A 15,733-nucleotide genomic window follows, 5' to 3' on the forward strand; every position below is an offset into this window, starting at 1 on the left:
AATGTTATCAAAAGCAAGTTACTTTTCTACCTAACTGGATAATTTTTTAGTGTTTTTATTTAATGTAACATGTTTATTCAGTTTGAAAACAGTGTTTACCGATGTTTTGGAAAATTTAAAATGGCGCCCGACTCTCTTGAAACGGTAAGTTTGGGGAAAAGAGTTAAAAATAAAAAAGTAGACAAAATACTGCTAGAAACTCGCTCAATATATGTTACCGTGACATAGGCTGACATATATTCGGTGAGTTTTTAATAGTATTTTGTATAGTTCTTTTTATTTTTAACTCTTTTTCTCAAACTTACCGTGTCAAAGAGAGTCGGGTCGGGCGCCATTTTTAATTTTCCAATACACCGGTAAACGCTATACGTTTTTCGAGCTGAATAAACATGTTACATTAAATAAAAACACTAGAAAATTATCCAGTTAGGTAGAAAAGTAACTTATCTTGCCTTTGATAACATTTATTTGTTATATATTTGTTTTTTGACAACTTTTTCGAATCTATGTATAAACGAGATTTTGATACTTATTTTGATTTTGAAAAAAAAAAAACATTTGTGGCTGTTCGCAGTAAAACATTGTTTTAATTCGCTGTTCAAAACTAATTTAAAGAATAAAAGTGCATGCAAGCTATATATCTACAAAAGTTTATTTTGTTTTTTTTAACCATGTTTTTAAATTTGACGAGAAATGTGAGAAATTGCAACAGATTCATAATGCCGAATTGGTTGGGATTGTTGTTATTATACATTCTGAAAACCGAATAGTTCTAAACTAATGTTATTCTGATAATAAAATAGCTCTAATTAAACATAAGAACATTTATATTCATATTTTCATGTTTTTCTTAATTCGTTCTTGAATAAAAATTAAAGAACGCGTGTTTACACTGTGCTATCGCTGATTCTACAGGCTGGAGCTGCTGCTTCTAGTAATACTAACTTCATTTGACCAAATTCGAGAAATAGAAACAATTTTTTTTTCGGGTAGGTCCTTTTAAATTATCAATTACCGCGGTCCTACTCAACATAAAATAATACTTTTAATTGATAAAGATAGTAAAAAGATTGATTTAATTACTACTGGATGTCCGAAGAATTTTTTTTTCAAAATGTTCGATACTCGTTATATTAAAGTCTTATTTTTAACACGACAAAAAAAGAAATGGTCAAAAATATTTCGGACACTTGACAGTATTAAGATTAACACCTTTTCTGATTGGTTCCCAAATTTCATGACGAAATTCTTCATACAATCACGGTACGGACCTTTAGAAAACAGGGGGAGTCATTACAAAACCTTACCGAAAACGCCATTTTATGACGTTCACATTTTTATCACTTTATTTGCTTAAAACTCTTAAAATATATAATGCACATTCATATTTATTAATTCATTTGAAAGTATATTCATTTCCGAACAAAACAGTAGTAATTTGAAGACTTGAAGTGCTTTGGTTTAAAAAATATGGCTATTTTAGTAGAACTACCTTGAAATCTGTGATTATCCAAAGCGTTTTTTCGTCCATGTGTATTACTATGTAAATAAATAAATAAATAAATACGGGAAGGGATTATCCAAATTCTTCAGAGACAACGGTAAAACATAAGACAGAAAAACACAACTGAAATAACAAACAAAAGGCCGATGGGAATTATGACTAAATTTATTTATAACAACACAAAAATAAACAAATAAAAATGCTATTATTTTGATAATTTAAAAGAAGTAATGAATGAAAGAAAATAAATTGTCTTGATCGAGAAAGAATGTTCAAGAAAAATGCCAGATCTCAATATGACATTTTCATACTGGTTATTGTCGTCTGCTCAGTTCAAACAAAGAGAGAGTAAGGGAGAGAGAGAGAGAGAGAGAGAGAGAGAGAGAGAGAGAGAAAGAGAGAGAGAGAGAGAAAGAGAGAGAGAGAGAGAGAGAGAGAGAGAGAGAGATTTTGCTTCACTCACTGTCTTAGCGACTTTACTTTGTTCCTTCTCCGATTTCCTTTGAAAAAAAAAAAAAAAAAAAAAAAACTGGCTCCAAATATATCAAATAGACTCTTTTTCCAATGTTTATTAAGAGCACCTCCTCATCTTTTATCCACCGCAGTATTACTGCTAATCATATCTGTTCCCAGTATCGCCATTGTCGGCTGCTTCCCTCAGCAGCGAGGAGCAGACTGTCTCTTCTGTCCTTCCTAAGCGTGCAGGTTAAAACGCCCCTCCCTCTCTCCCTCTCTCTCTATATATGTATATATTTTCACCTCCCCCTCTCTATACAGCCTGCCAGCATTCGCTAGCTGGTTTCTTTACTTCTTTCTTTCTTTCTTTCTCCTCTACTGTCAGCGCTCGTTAGCTATTCTTTCTTTTCTTTTTCTTTTGACCACTCTTTATATATCTCTTCATATCCTCTCTCGTTGTGATTGTTTTGTTTTTTGTTTTTTTTCTGACTGAACATAGATGACAATACAATTGATGAAAATAAAGCAAAAACAAACAAACTCCTACTCTCTCTCGATTTTGAACAACATATAAAAGAATAATTACATTTTTTTTTACTAAAAATGTAACACTATATGGAAATGTTTTAGTTGATTTTGAGGGTTTCAATACCGTAGAGTCTAAATCTAAAAAGATATCCAGGTAAACAATGCGCATTTTTTTATAATTTGCGATTTCATTTGATTATTTTGTTGCAAAAGTTGAGCGTAAAAATCATGCAAGGGAGGTAATTATTTAGTAAATATGAAATTTTTTGGGGGTCAGTAGTTACCTCCCTAGTTTCAATATTCAGCAAAAAAATTAATTCCCTGCAAGGTAAGTTTTTTTTTCTAATAAATAAATAAACGGCATATGCAAATATTTTTTCTGTCACCAAATCGTGTGTTGTGTCAAGAAATTTAATTGTGAATAGAGATATGTGTATGTGCGCGTACATGTTTTTTTACTGTTTTTTTTTAATGTTTACATTAATTAATTAGTTTAAGCATAATTAATAAAAAAGTTTTTAGTAAAATCTCATGGCCAAGAGTTTTGTCTTTGTTTTAAAATAATTCCATGTAGAAATAAATGATATTTAAAATTTCCTCAGCTATTACAATAATCTATTTATTTACATCCACAATATTTTTACAGTATTTTTTATCAGTTAAATAAAATTTGTCAATGCTATGCTGGTGTGTTACAGGTTGGAAAAATTTGAGAAACGCAGCATTACAGAAATGAATTTAATATTCACTGCACCATCAAGAGGTCACAATAGAAAAAGATCAGCCCCAAATTATCAGGAGTAAGTGCAGTGTGATGCTAAATGAAGTACCCATACCAGAATATTATGTGGCATCAGTTTCAATTGACAGCATTCAAAAAGTTTTAAAATATTTTGTGAAACCATACAAGCATTACTGATTCGGCTATGACCATGATCAATATTTACTGTGAAAGTGACAACCAAAACATTACTTCAATTCTAGGCTGGACAGGTTTCAATATTCTTTTATTGCAGGACCAAATACCACCAAAAAGCAATATTGGATATTTGCCTGTGGTCAATGGTAACCCAACTCAACTAAGTACTGTGAATGCAGTATTTTTGAAAAGTCTTGCAATTGCTGATGAACTTGAAACTGAATGCATTGTATTGACATTTCCTCCTGCATTTTATGCTAAAGCACAACAAATACGTTGGAATGATGCCACGTATATGAAAAGAACAGTTGTCAGATTTAGTGAGTCCCACATCTGCATGTCGTTTCTCATTGTCATTGGAAAACGATTTGAAGATTCAGGGCTGGCTAACATTCTACTTGAAGCTGTCACAAGCTGGCGTTATGAAAGGCAGACACTATAATCGAAGTGACGGAGTTATAAAAATTATTTTTGAAGCTTTAAGAAGGAAACTCCTATTTACTTTTATTGAAATGCAAAGTGAAGAAGAAACACTAAATTCATTGAATTGTCTAAAAATTTACATAATTCTTTCCCCAAAACAAAATTCCAAGATCTCTGCACATAAAACAATTTAAAAAATTTGAAAGCAAATTGTCAATATTTATTCAAGAGAGATGCAGCCAATTTCCAACTTTTGCTCGTTTGATAAATTACTTGAATATGGCAGATTTGTTTTTAAATTTTATTCGTGCTACAAGAACAAGAGATTGGGCCCTTCACCTTAAATCAGCAACAGGAATGATTCCCTGATATTTTGCATATGACCATTTGAACTACGCTTGATATTTTCCTGTTTATATCCGAGATGCTTGCTGTTCCTGCTACACATCCTTCAACAGCAAAGCATCTTGCTGCTGGGAATTTTGTAGTTCAGCAACAAACCCAGTACCCATTTAGTCAGACGGCAATGGACCAAACAATTGAACAAACCATGAATAGAGATAGCAAGACCAGATTGAATTTTCAAATAATCCCAATGCTGTTCATCGTTGGATTTTATCTTTCAATCAACATGCTCAAATCTCTAAAAACTGTATTGAAATGGCTGCAAAAGGAGAGGGCTGCCAATATAAAAAAGACCTGAGTAGTTCTTGATATCAAAAAGATGAAGCAGATATTCAGAGTGTCATGCAGACAATTGAGTCGATGCAAAATCCATTTTCATATTATGAAAAAAAAATTAATTAACATTTCATCAGGCCAAGTAGCAGCATCTGAAAGCCCCCCCCCCGAAGATCATGGCATTGAAATTGCTTCTAGCATGTCGTCTAATAACACTGTCTCTGTTGGGGCCCCGTCAGATACTTTGAATGGGCCAACACCTGAATCCCTGACAGATGAAGGACTAGCACTGAAAAAACGTGTTCGTCCAGAAACTGACTGATGTGGAACGGTCTGCTCTTCTGAGAAAGAAACATTTTGGAGCAAGGTATTTTAGAGCACACAGACAGACTGAACAACCTTCCTGTTTGAGTACTCCGACCCTGAATCATGGACTGTCGAGGTGGCTTCTGCAAGCTCATAGGTAGCCTGGACATTTAAGGGACTTTCTTCCCTATCAGTGAGAAATATGATGGGGAAGGATGTTGTAAATATGAATTATCTCCTCTTTGATAATATAAACTATAAAAGTTGTACATTTCCACTTGTCAAGTAGACGAGCAGTAGAATTCTTAATTGAATAAAAGATTAAACATAATCTTTTGCCTTGTTTTCATGCAAAACATGCATCAACTGCTTTCTCTTCCATCATAATTAAAACTCCAGATGCGGATGTTTTTCTTCTTTGCTCAACAAAATGATTTAAACTCCAATTTATATATGGTAACTAATACCAGCCGATCATCTTGTTCGATCTCTATTAAATCAATTGCAGAGAAATGTGGACCTGTTATTTCAAGTGCCTTACATTCTTTGCATGAATTCACTGGCTGTGACACTTAATAGTTTTAAGGGAAAGGGGAAAATAAAACCATTTGAATTGATGAAAGAAACTGATGAATTTCATCAAACCTTCACACTGTTAGGCTGCAACTGGCATTTGACTGAAAATTTATTCCAACAACTAGAAAAAATTGTGTGCTCTCTATTTGGACAGAGAAATGTTTCTTCTGTAAATACTGCCCGTTTTAATATTTTTCACATAACTGGAAAATTTGATAATACTTGTCAAAGTAGTTTATGATTCCATGCAGAAAGAGCAAATTATCAGTCTGCTATTTGGCGGCAATGTCATCGCATTAATATTAATGCTTCTTCTCCAACAAACCATGGCTGGAAATGTGAAGATAAAGCACTAGTTGTTCATTGGAGCAGCCTTCCAAAAACTCCATCAACATTAATCAACTTAGTAAAGTAACTGTAGGAAGAACGGCTGTGACTCCAGGCGTTGTTCTTGTGTTCGTCAAAGACTTCCTTGTACCGACCTTTGCCAGTGTGGAGATTGTTTTAATGTAGTTAAAAAATAGTGAAATGCAGCGGTTCAGTGAAATAGAAGATTCTGACTCCACAGATAGCAAATGATAAGATGGGCTTTCAGGATAGAACAATCAATTATTTTTCAATTCCTTTTTTAAATGTATTACTTCATAACAATTTTTCAACATAACTGAAAAAAAACTCTTATTACCATATTCTTTTATATATATAGTCAAAGTTAGTCAAAGCATTAAGGTTTGTATATCAGTCAATGTGCTGTGCGACAAAATTACACCCAAAAGTAAATGACCGTCCAAAATATAGAAAAGTCATTCAACCACCAGAAATATTTGTAAACAGTTTTCCATCTATGATTTTTGAAAGGCACAATATTTGGAAACAGAAATGTATTTCATGTGTTTTGTCAAACAAATGTAAACTGCAGTGTTTTATGAGGATATTTGCAATCTGAGAAACTGATACGACAATAGAAAGTAACGTTTTCGTTGATGTGGCTTTACACAAGTTATTTTATTTGCTAAAATATTCCTAATTTAATAAATAAGGCCAAACTATTTGCCAAGAACTTTGCAGCTAATTCTACCCCAAGCGACGAAGGCCATCAACTCCCCATATTTCCTCCTATAACAAACAACACGCTATGCAACATACAAATATCTGTGCGTGAGGTTGTCAAGCTAATCAAGAACCTTGATTCCAGTAAAGCAACTGGTTCAGACGGCATTCCAGTTATAGTGCTGAAAAAACTCCAACCAGAACTTGCCCCCATACTTACAAAACTGTTTAAGCGTTGCCTTAAGGAGAAGTGCTTTCCAACACCCTGTGTAACACCAAAGAGAGGCAGCGTGAAATCGTCAGTGACCATTAACTTTTAGTTAAGACGCAGTAGTATTAGTTGGGAGAATTTCTTTGGTTGTTGAGGCCATGGGGCGTCGTCCTCATATTGAGAATCGCCACCCCATGTGGGGGCGAATGTAACACCAAAGAGAGGGTCGATGTGACGCTTTTATTTAATGTTAACATTTTATTCCGGGCAACACCGGTTAACTAAAAGATAAATGTTAATATCTTATGCCGGACACTACCAGAGAACCTTGCTGGCTTAAATTCTGCCAAAGTAGTTTTTTTTTTCTTTCCTTAAAGCAAAACAATAATAAATGGTTTAGTCAAAGTGGACAGAATGATAACTTCAAAAAAACATGTTTTGTTTTCAAGTCGAGCGATGGGGACAAATTCCGCTACAGTCATATCCAGTGCAAAAAAAAAGAAAAGGGAAATATTTTTTTCCTTTGATTGCTTTGAACTAAAAAACCACACACACACGTAATTGTTGGCGTCACAAAATATATTTGTGACAAGATCAAAACAAAAGATAAATAAATTCTTTGGAGTTAAAATTTCACACACGCATTTGTCGGCTTCAAAGAATGTTTTTTTCGAATCAAATATTAACTGATTCGGGTGGCTATGATAAAACCATTTGAAATTTACATCAAGAGATTTTTCAATTTTCAATAACATATGTTGTCGAGATGTTGACAGAACAATAAATTGTTAATTTCCTTTGATAAGGAACAAGTGTCACATCTAAGGGCAGAATTCACAAAGCATTTTTTTTTCTGGACGCAGTTTTCTTACTTACACGGTTATCGCGTATTACGCAGTTTCCGAATTATCCAATGAGAGAAAACTGGTTATTTTCCATTGGGCGTTTTTGGTTGATCGGGGAGGAGTTAGAATTATTCTTGGATTGTGGGAGGTGGCCAATTTTTGGTCATCAGTCAAATTATCCAATGAGAGAGAATCAGACGATTTGGTTATTGAGCATTCTGATTGGTCGGGAAGGAATTGGTAATTGTCGCCCTGCCCAGTGCAGTACTATATAAAGACCAAGAAAGTCAGAATTAAAACAGATTGAGAACAGAAGTCGGAGCAAAACAGAGCGAGTCTGAGAGTCAAGCCACCTCCCTCGCCTATTGCCGTTAACTAAAAAAGATTCAGATACAGATTGAGATTCCGAAAGAACAGAAGTCGGAACAAAACAGAGCAAGTCCGAGAGTCAAGCCACCTCACCTCTCTCTCTATCCCCCCTCGCCTATTGCCCGATAACTAAAAAGTTAATAGACTTGTAAATTCCAGTAAGTGGAAGCCCCACTTAGAAGTTTAAATGCTTGCTTACAAACTCATACTCCAAATTGTATATATGTTTGTATATATTTCTTATATATTTCTTTTATCGTTTTCTTTTAATACATTTATATAACCCAATCTCCGGAGTCTTTGTTATTCAAAATTCTTTGATGTGCTGATGTTTTCATTATTATTTTTTTTACTTGTGAAACTGCTTCCGTCAACGAGCACCCGGTATCTCCGAAGACAAAATTTCTAGACGATCACAGATAATCTGGCCTTGTGGACATTGCAGCAAAGACGATTCCACCAACGCACTGAAGAAGGGCTTACTGGGTGACGCGACGGTCACGGTGCGGTTTCATACCTGGAAAACCTCATCAGTATGCCCTGTATTTACGAATTCAGGCAAAAAGTCATCTCCCTCTCAGTACAGATCAATAAGTCCCCTGTGTGTCATGAGTAAGTTGCTGGAATCCATATTAAATAAAGAAGTAGTCAACCACCTCAGCAGAAACAATCTTCTTAGTGACATGCAATATGGTTTCCGCTCCACAATATCCACAGATGATGTGCTAACGGTTATATCTCATAGGATTAGTGAATCTCTTGACAAAGGCTTCCTTTCCAGGGCAATTGCTCTTGACATATAGAAGGCCTTTGATAAAGGCCTACTTCACAAGATTTCCAGCTACGGTATCACTGGAAATGTTTTCTCAATTATTAAATCATTTCTCTCCCATAGGTTCATAAGAATAGTGGTTGATGGGCAGAAATCAGAGGCCCAAAGTATTAATGCTGGAGTCCCTCAGGAGTTCATCCTGAGCCCAACTCTCTTCCTGATCTACATTAATGATCTCCCAAAATGATGACACGACCATCTATGGCAGCACATCAAAGGCCGTAAATGATAAAGTTCTCTTTGATTCTCTCTCTTCTGATCTTGAGCGCGTGGTACAGTGGGGGAAGAGGTGTCTGGTTACTTTTAATGCATCTAAAACCAAGCTCCTATCTTTACATCATCAACGCTCTGGTCCCCATCTGGCATCAATTGAAATGGATGGCTCTCGACTTGGGAAGGCTCCATGTTTTGACAAGCTTCTGGGATTGACCTTTACTCCTGATCTGAAATGGAACACGTACATCAGGTCTGTTGCCAAGGATGCTAGGAGAATGGTGGGATCCTTCTACCGCTCCAGAAGATATTTCATTACTGATGCAATTCTCTATCTGTATAAAAGCCAAGTATGTCCAAGGATGAAGTACCTATCCTGCCTTGACAGAGTACAAAATAGACTTCGTGACTTAGTAGGGGATGCCCTTTTCTCTTCCCTGCAACCTCTCTCCCACAGAAGAGATGTTGCGAGCCTGTCTTTGTTTTATCGTTATTTCCATTGCAAGAGCTCGTCTGAGCTCCAATCTCTCGTCCCCTCTCGCTAATCTTTCACGAAAAACACAGTCTAGCTGAAACTACTGTCATTAATTTTCCTCACTCTTTATCTGTGCCTAAATCCAAACATAAATTCCATGAGCAGAGCTTCTTTCTTAGCAGTGCACGACTGTGGAACTCTCTTCCGTTTGCCTGTTTCCCACCTGAGTATAACTTGGAGTACAACATAAACAAATTCCTGGCAAACCGCTCTCTTAAGTAAGACACCATATCAAATATCCAATACTAATGATTACTACGATACTATCTTATTGATTACTCGCGCAATAACCCTTATCCCCGAGTGGCTTTTGGGCCTTGATAAGTTGTGACCTCCATGTAAAAAAAAAAAAAAAAAAAAAAAAAAAAAGAAAATGGTAGTAGTGACATCAATATTGGAGAGCTCAGTACCAGCAATATGGCTTTGAAATGAGTGCTACATATAGTGGATGTATGAAGAAACTCATCAATAGTAGCATCATGGATTAAATCAGAATTGCCAAGAGGTAAACGGATCAGGATGATAGTGGCAGCTGAGATATTTATCAAGAATCAACTTCGAGCATTTGGAAACCTGATCAGATAATTTGGACTGAATCATCACAACCCCCCCCCCAAAAAAAAACAAAGCAGATGGACTGACCAGAGTAAAGAAAGCCTAGCTATGAGAAAAGAAAGATGTGGCTTTGTTGTGCTGTGGAGTAGAAGATCTGAAGGACCTACATAATGTATCAGTTTAGAAAGGAAAGAATCTTGTATCTTGCAAAGAAACTGAATCCTAACATCAAAATAGATAATGTTCATAAGGTGGTGGAGCAATGTAGGAAGTGGCAATCCATTGACCATGCACTGTCTAAGCACGAAGAAGGGGAATTTGTATGTAACAAAGAATTGGTGGAGATTGACCACTGATATCGTGCATTACCAACATGAACCGTATTTAACTATGATTGACTGTAAACTTGGGAGAGTAGTGATATCACAAAAATCAGAGTGGAAACAGAAGAGGGAACGAAAGTTGCTGAAGAGATGTTCATGGAAAGAGGGCCAGATGGAGAGTTTATAGTGGATAATGGTATATCCTTCTGCTCAGAAGCCTTTAGAGTGCTGTGTGAGAAGTGGGGCATTAGGTAATATTTCACATTTGCAAACCGCCCTAATGGGAATGGAATCAAAGCACTAATGAACTATAAAAGCTGTGGCAGCAAGAAGCCAAACCTAGGAAATGTTTTTTTGTTATAACATGACATTGAAGAATGGCCAAGAGGAAATGTCAGTGTAACATTGATCTACTTTCATATACAAATGGTGACATCCACTGGCCATAATGAAGAGAGAACAGGTGCAAGTGGAGATCATGGTGGATGAAGAGCTGTGGGTGATTGCACAACCTTCTGGGAAAGAAGGACAGTAATTGAAGTACTCTTTAAAAACACAGTGGCAGTTGATGGAATGCCACATCATATCTTAGACATACGGAGAATTTTCTTACCAGAAGAAGAGGTCAATGGAGTTCCTCAAGAAGAACCTATATGAATGAAGATGCCTGGCTTGGATGATGGAAAATGAGACTAATGTGGGGAAAACCGTAACTTACACAATAGCATAAGTTTCATGTTTTTTCTTCTAAGAAAAAAAAAAAGTTAAAATGTGGACTTACATTTATATGTATGATGGTCATGCAAATCTACGTGTGAGATATGCAAATTAGAGGCAAGGGAGTTTGTTGAACGGGTATAAAAGTGGGAGGAACCATGGGCGAATGGGGAGACATCGTGTTGGGAGAACGCATGTCAAAACGAAACTATTGAAACTAAATCAGAAAAGACAGAACAACAAATTTGACTCGGTTCAAATACTGTAGAAGCTATTTTGGCTGTTTATATCACCTTTCGGCCATGGATCACCTACAGAATCAAATGTGCACTGTGACAATGAAAAATTTGTTTGCTACAAGTGTGGTGGTCCCAACCACTTGGCAAGGGACTGTTTACAGAATCGCCCAAAGAGGTTGAACAGTTGGATGTGCAAAGTCCGTCATAAGATATGTTGCTTCAGATGCAGTGGCCTTGGATTTCATCACAGTGTCAGGGAAACGCCGAAGGGGAGTAGGCAGCAGCATTAGTCTCCTCCCCGACAAACTAAACACTGAGACTCTTCCCTCTATGAAAGTACATGTAGATGGGCAGGAGTGTACGGCGTTAATCAATTCCGGATGTTCACAGACTTAAATGAGTAAAGCTGTGTGTCGCTTTTGGAAGCGGAAGTCAGCTGATGGAAGGATATTGAATTGCCAAGGATATGGCAGAGTAAATGTAGAGGTTGGCTGAGTTCCTGCTGTCGACATTGAGGCCTTGGTCATGGATAAACAGCTGTTAGGTTTCGATCTATTGCTGAGAATTGATGCCATCAGAAAACTCGGAGTTCATTTCACAGAATCAGGTGAAGCACGTTTTTGAGGCTTAAACAAATGTGCTGCCATCTCTCTTGACGAGCCAGACTTTAGCGTGACTTATGACCGCATTAATAAAGAATGGACTGCATCATGGAAATGGGCAAATGGTTGCTGTCCCAGTAAATTGAATAACAGGGTGCAAGAATACACGATGCCTCGTCATGCCAGAGATGCTTATGAGAAAGAAATTCAATGGTGGCAGCAGAATGGATGGCTGGTGCTATATTCAGAAGAACTTGGCCCATCCAAAAGCCTAATTCCCTTAATGGCGGTTGTACAGGAGCAGAAGCACAAGGTACGTCCAGTTCTTGATTACCGGGAATTGAAATAATTTGTGGATGCCTTCACTGCCAATGCACAAATGTGCGCACAGAAACTAAGAAAGTGGCAGCGACAAGGAGTTAATGTGTTGCTTATGGATCTGCGGAATGCATATCTTCAAATCCACGTTGACAAAGCATTATGGCCTTTTCAAACAGTGATTTTCAGGGGCCTGCATTTTCATCTCACGTGGTTGGAATTCGGGCTGAATGTGGTGCTACTTATTATGACTTATATTAGATGCGATCATATCTCAGGGCCATGCAATCAAAAATGCCACATCAGCATATGCGGATAATATTTACATTAATGAAAGTGTAGTTCCTATGAATCAAAATGAATATTATTTTTCTAATATTCATTTTAATTCATAGATTTAATAATATTCATTTTAATTCATAGATTTAATAATATTCATTTTAATTCATAGATTTAATAATATTCATTTTAATTCATAGATTTAATAATATTCATTTTAATTCATAGATTTAATAATATTCATTTTAATTCATAGATTTAATAATATTCATTTTAATTCATAGATTTAATAATATTCATTTTAATTCATAGATTTAATAATATTCATTTTAATTCATAGATTTAATAATATTCATTTTAATTCATAGATTTAATAATATTCATTTTAATTCATAGATTTAATAATATTCATTTTAATTCATAGATTTAATAATATTCATTTTAATTCATAGATTTAATAATATTCATTTTAATTCATAGATTTAATAATATTCATTTTAATTCATAGATTTAATAATATTCATTTTAATTCATAGATTTAATAATATTCATTTTAATTCATAGATTTAATAATATTCATTTTAATTTATAGATTAAATATTAATTTTAATTTATAGATTAAATATTCATTTTAATTTATAGATTAAATATTCATTTTAATGTATGTATTCTAAAAAAAATTCATTTTAATTCGTACATTTAATTATATTAATTTTAATTTATACATTTAATAATAATATTAATTCATACATTTCATACTATTTCTTTTTCTATATACATTTAAGAAATAATCATTTCATTTTACATTTAATAATAATATTCATTGTTATTTATATATTTAATCATATAAACTTTTATGTATGCATTTTATATTAATATTCATTTAATTTATACATTATATTAATTAGAAATAATACATCTAATTATACTCATTTTAATTTATACTACAATATTCATTTCAATTTATGCATTTTATAATAATTTTAATTTATACATTTAATATTTATTTTTATTCATACATTTAGTAATATTCATTTCAATTGATACATTTACTAATAATATTAATTTTAATTTATATATTTACTAATAATATTCATTTTAATTGATATATTTAATAATAATATTCATTTTAATTGATATATTTAATAAGAATTTTGAATTTAATTTACACATTTTATATTTATTTTTATTCATACATTTAGTAATATTAATTTTAATATATACATTATAAATTTATATTACAATTCATATATTTAATTATATTAATTTTATTAAATACATTTTATCACATTTACATTTTTAAATATTTAATAATACTTATTTTAAATTGTACATATATTATTTTTATTAAATTTATTTATACAAACATTGATGGTTACATATGTGCATAGATGTTTCTGTAATCACCCGTTCTGGAGAGATTATGTCTTTAAGCCAAGAATTACCCTTGAAAACTCTTGGCCTGCAGACGTAATCTCCCCAGTACGGGGGATTACAGAAACATGTCTGCACATATGTAGCCATCAATGTTTGTATAAATAAATTTAATATACTTGCTCTGTTTACTCATTATTGAGAACTTTTTGGTAGACATGTTTCGTTGGACATACTTCTAGGAAACTAAACTCTACTGCCATAATATATTATTTATACAGTTAAGAATATTTATTTTTAATTTATACATTTAATAAAATATTTATTTATAATATAAATAAATAATATATTATAAAGTTTATAATATTCATTTTAATTTATACATTTAATAAAATTGAAATTTAATTAATACAGTTCCAAATATTAATTTTAATTTATACATTTTACAGTAATATTTATTTTAATTCATATATTTAATAATATTATTTCAGACATTTTAATATTTTTTTTTATTTATGTATTTAATATTTATTTTAAATTATACATATCTATTTTATTTATATATTTAATGAGAATATTAATTTTAAATCAAATATTTTATAAGAATATTCATTTAATATTTATTCAAATTTATACATTTAATTATAATTTAAATTCATACATTTAATTATAATAATTATTTAAATTCATACATTTAATTATAATAATTATTTTGATTTATATATTTAATAATATGTATTTTAATTCATAAATTTAATAATACTCATTTTGATTTATACATTTAATTATAATTAATACATCTCCTACATATAATAATTTGATCGTAGAATTCTCCTCTGGACTTAATTATGATAGGTTTGCAATCACAGAATCCACATACAAATTTATTACGTCTAAATTTTTACCCACTATCTTATGTAATTTTTGCACGCCATTTCAAACACATTTGTTATAAAATTCTATCTTACTTCTACAAGCGACATCATGCAGATTGCCAAGATTTATAGACAAAGTAGTTCGTATTTTTCCCTCTACCTGAATAGTTCTCCCATTCTCCCAGTAATGTCCAGTTAAGTATATAACCATTATAACTATACTGACCTGACGCCCTTATTAACTGGATTAAACAAGACACCTACAACAACCATTGCACTTCACTATTTAAAAATAATGATTTAACCCCAATAAGATTCCACCTATTCTCATTGACTGAGATTATGAAATTGTATTATTCTGGATTGTACACAAACATATTAAAAACGAACACTGCAGTTCTTAATATCGTTGATCTATTGCCACGTATTGTTTTAAATCCGTTATACTTTACTATCGTCGCTTTTTCTTTATTTTACAGACTGATTTTTACATTTACTTACAAGTAACATATGCTATTATGCATTATTAGGATTAACATTATATAGACATTGTTACATAAAAAAACAAAAAACAAAAAAAACGTTGCAGCTTTTAATTGAAAACTTTCATCTGTCAATTTAGAACCCAGAAACTGGATCTGATATGAATCTCCGGTTTCCGCGTCTTAAATTGACTAATGCTAAAATGAACTCATCTCTTATTAAATCATTTATACTTTACTATTTTACAGACTGATGTTTACAAAAATTAACTTTAACATTTACTTAAAAGTAACACATACATTTAATATTTATTTTAATTCATACATTTAATATTTATTTTAATTCATACATTTAATATTTATTTTAATTCATACATTTAATATTTATTTTAATTCATACATTTAATATTTATTTTAATTCATACATTTAATATTTGGGTTAACATTATTTACATATTAACGTTCTACTACATTGAACACATACTTTGTTATCATCACCAAGAAAAATATTGCGACTATAT

General features: G+C 32.7%; 1 protein-coding gene across 15 annotated transcripts in view; it reads right to left on the reverse strand.

Annotated features, from left to right (window-relative positions):
- LOC145260561 (protein Daple-like) overlaps positions 1-15,733 on the reverse strand; it is a 322,031-nt gene that overhangs the window by 127,050 nt on the left and 179,248 nt on the right. The window lies entirely within an intron of this gene.

The sequence above is a fragment of the Euprymna scolopes genome, chromosome 36 (assembly GCF_053919585.1).
Source record: "Euprymna scolopes isolate OS-2025 chromosome 36, ASM5391958v1, whole genome shotgun sequence".
Lineage (NCBI taxonomy): Eukaryota > Metazoa > Mollusca > Cephalopoda > Sepiida > Sepiolidae > Euprymna > Euprymna scolopes.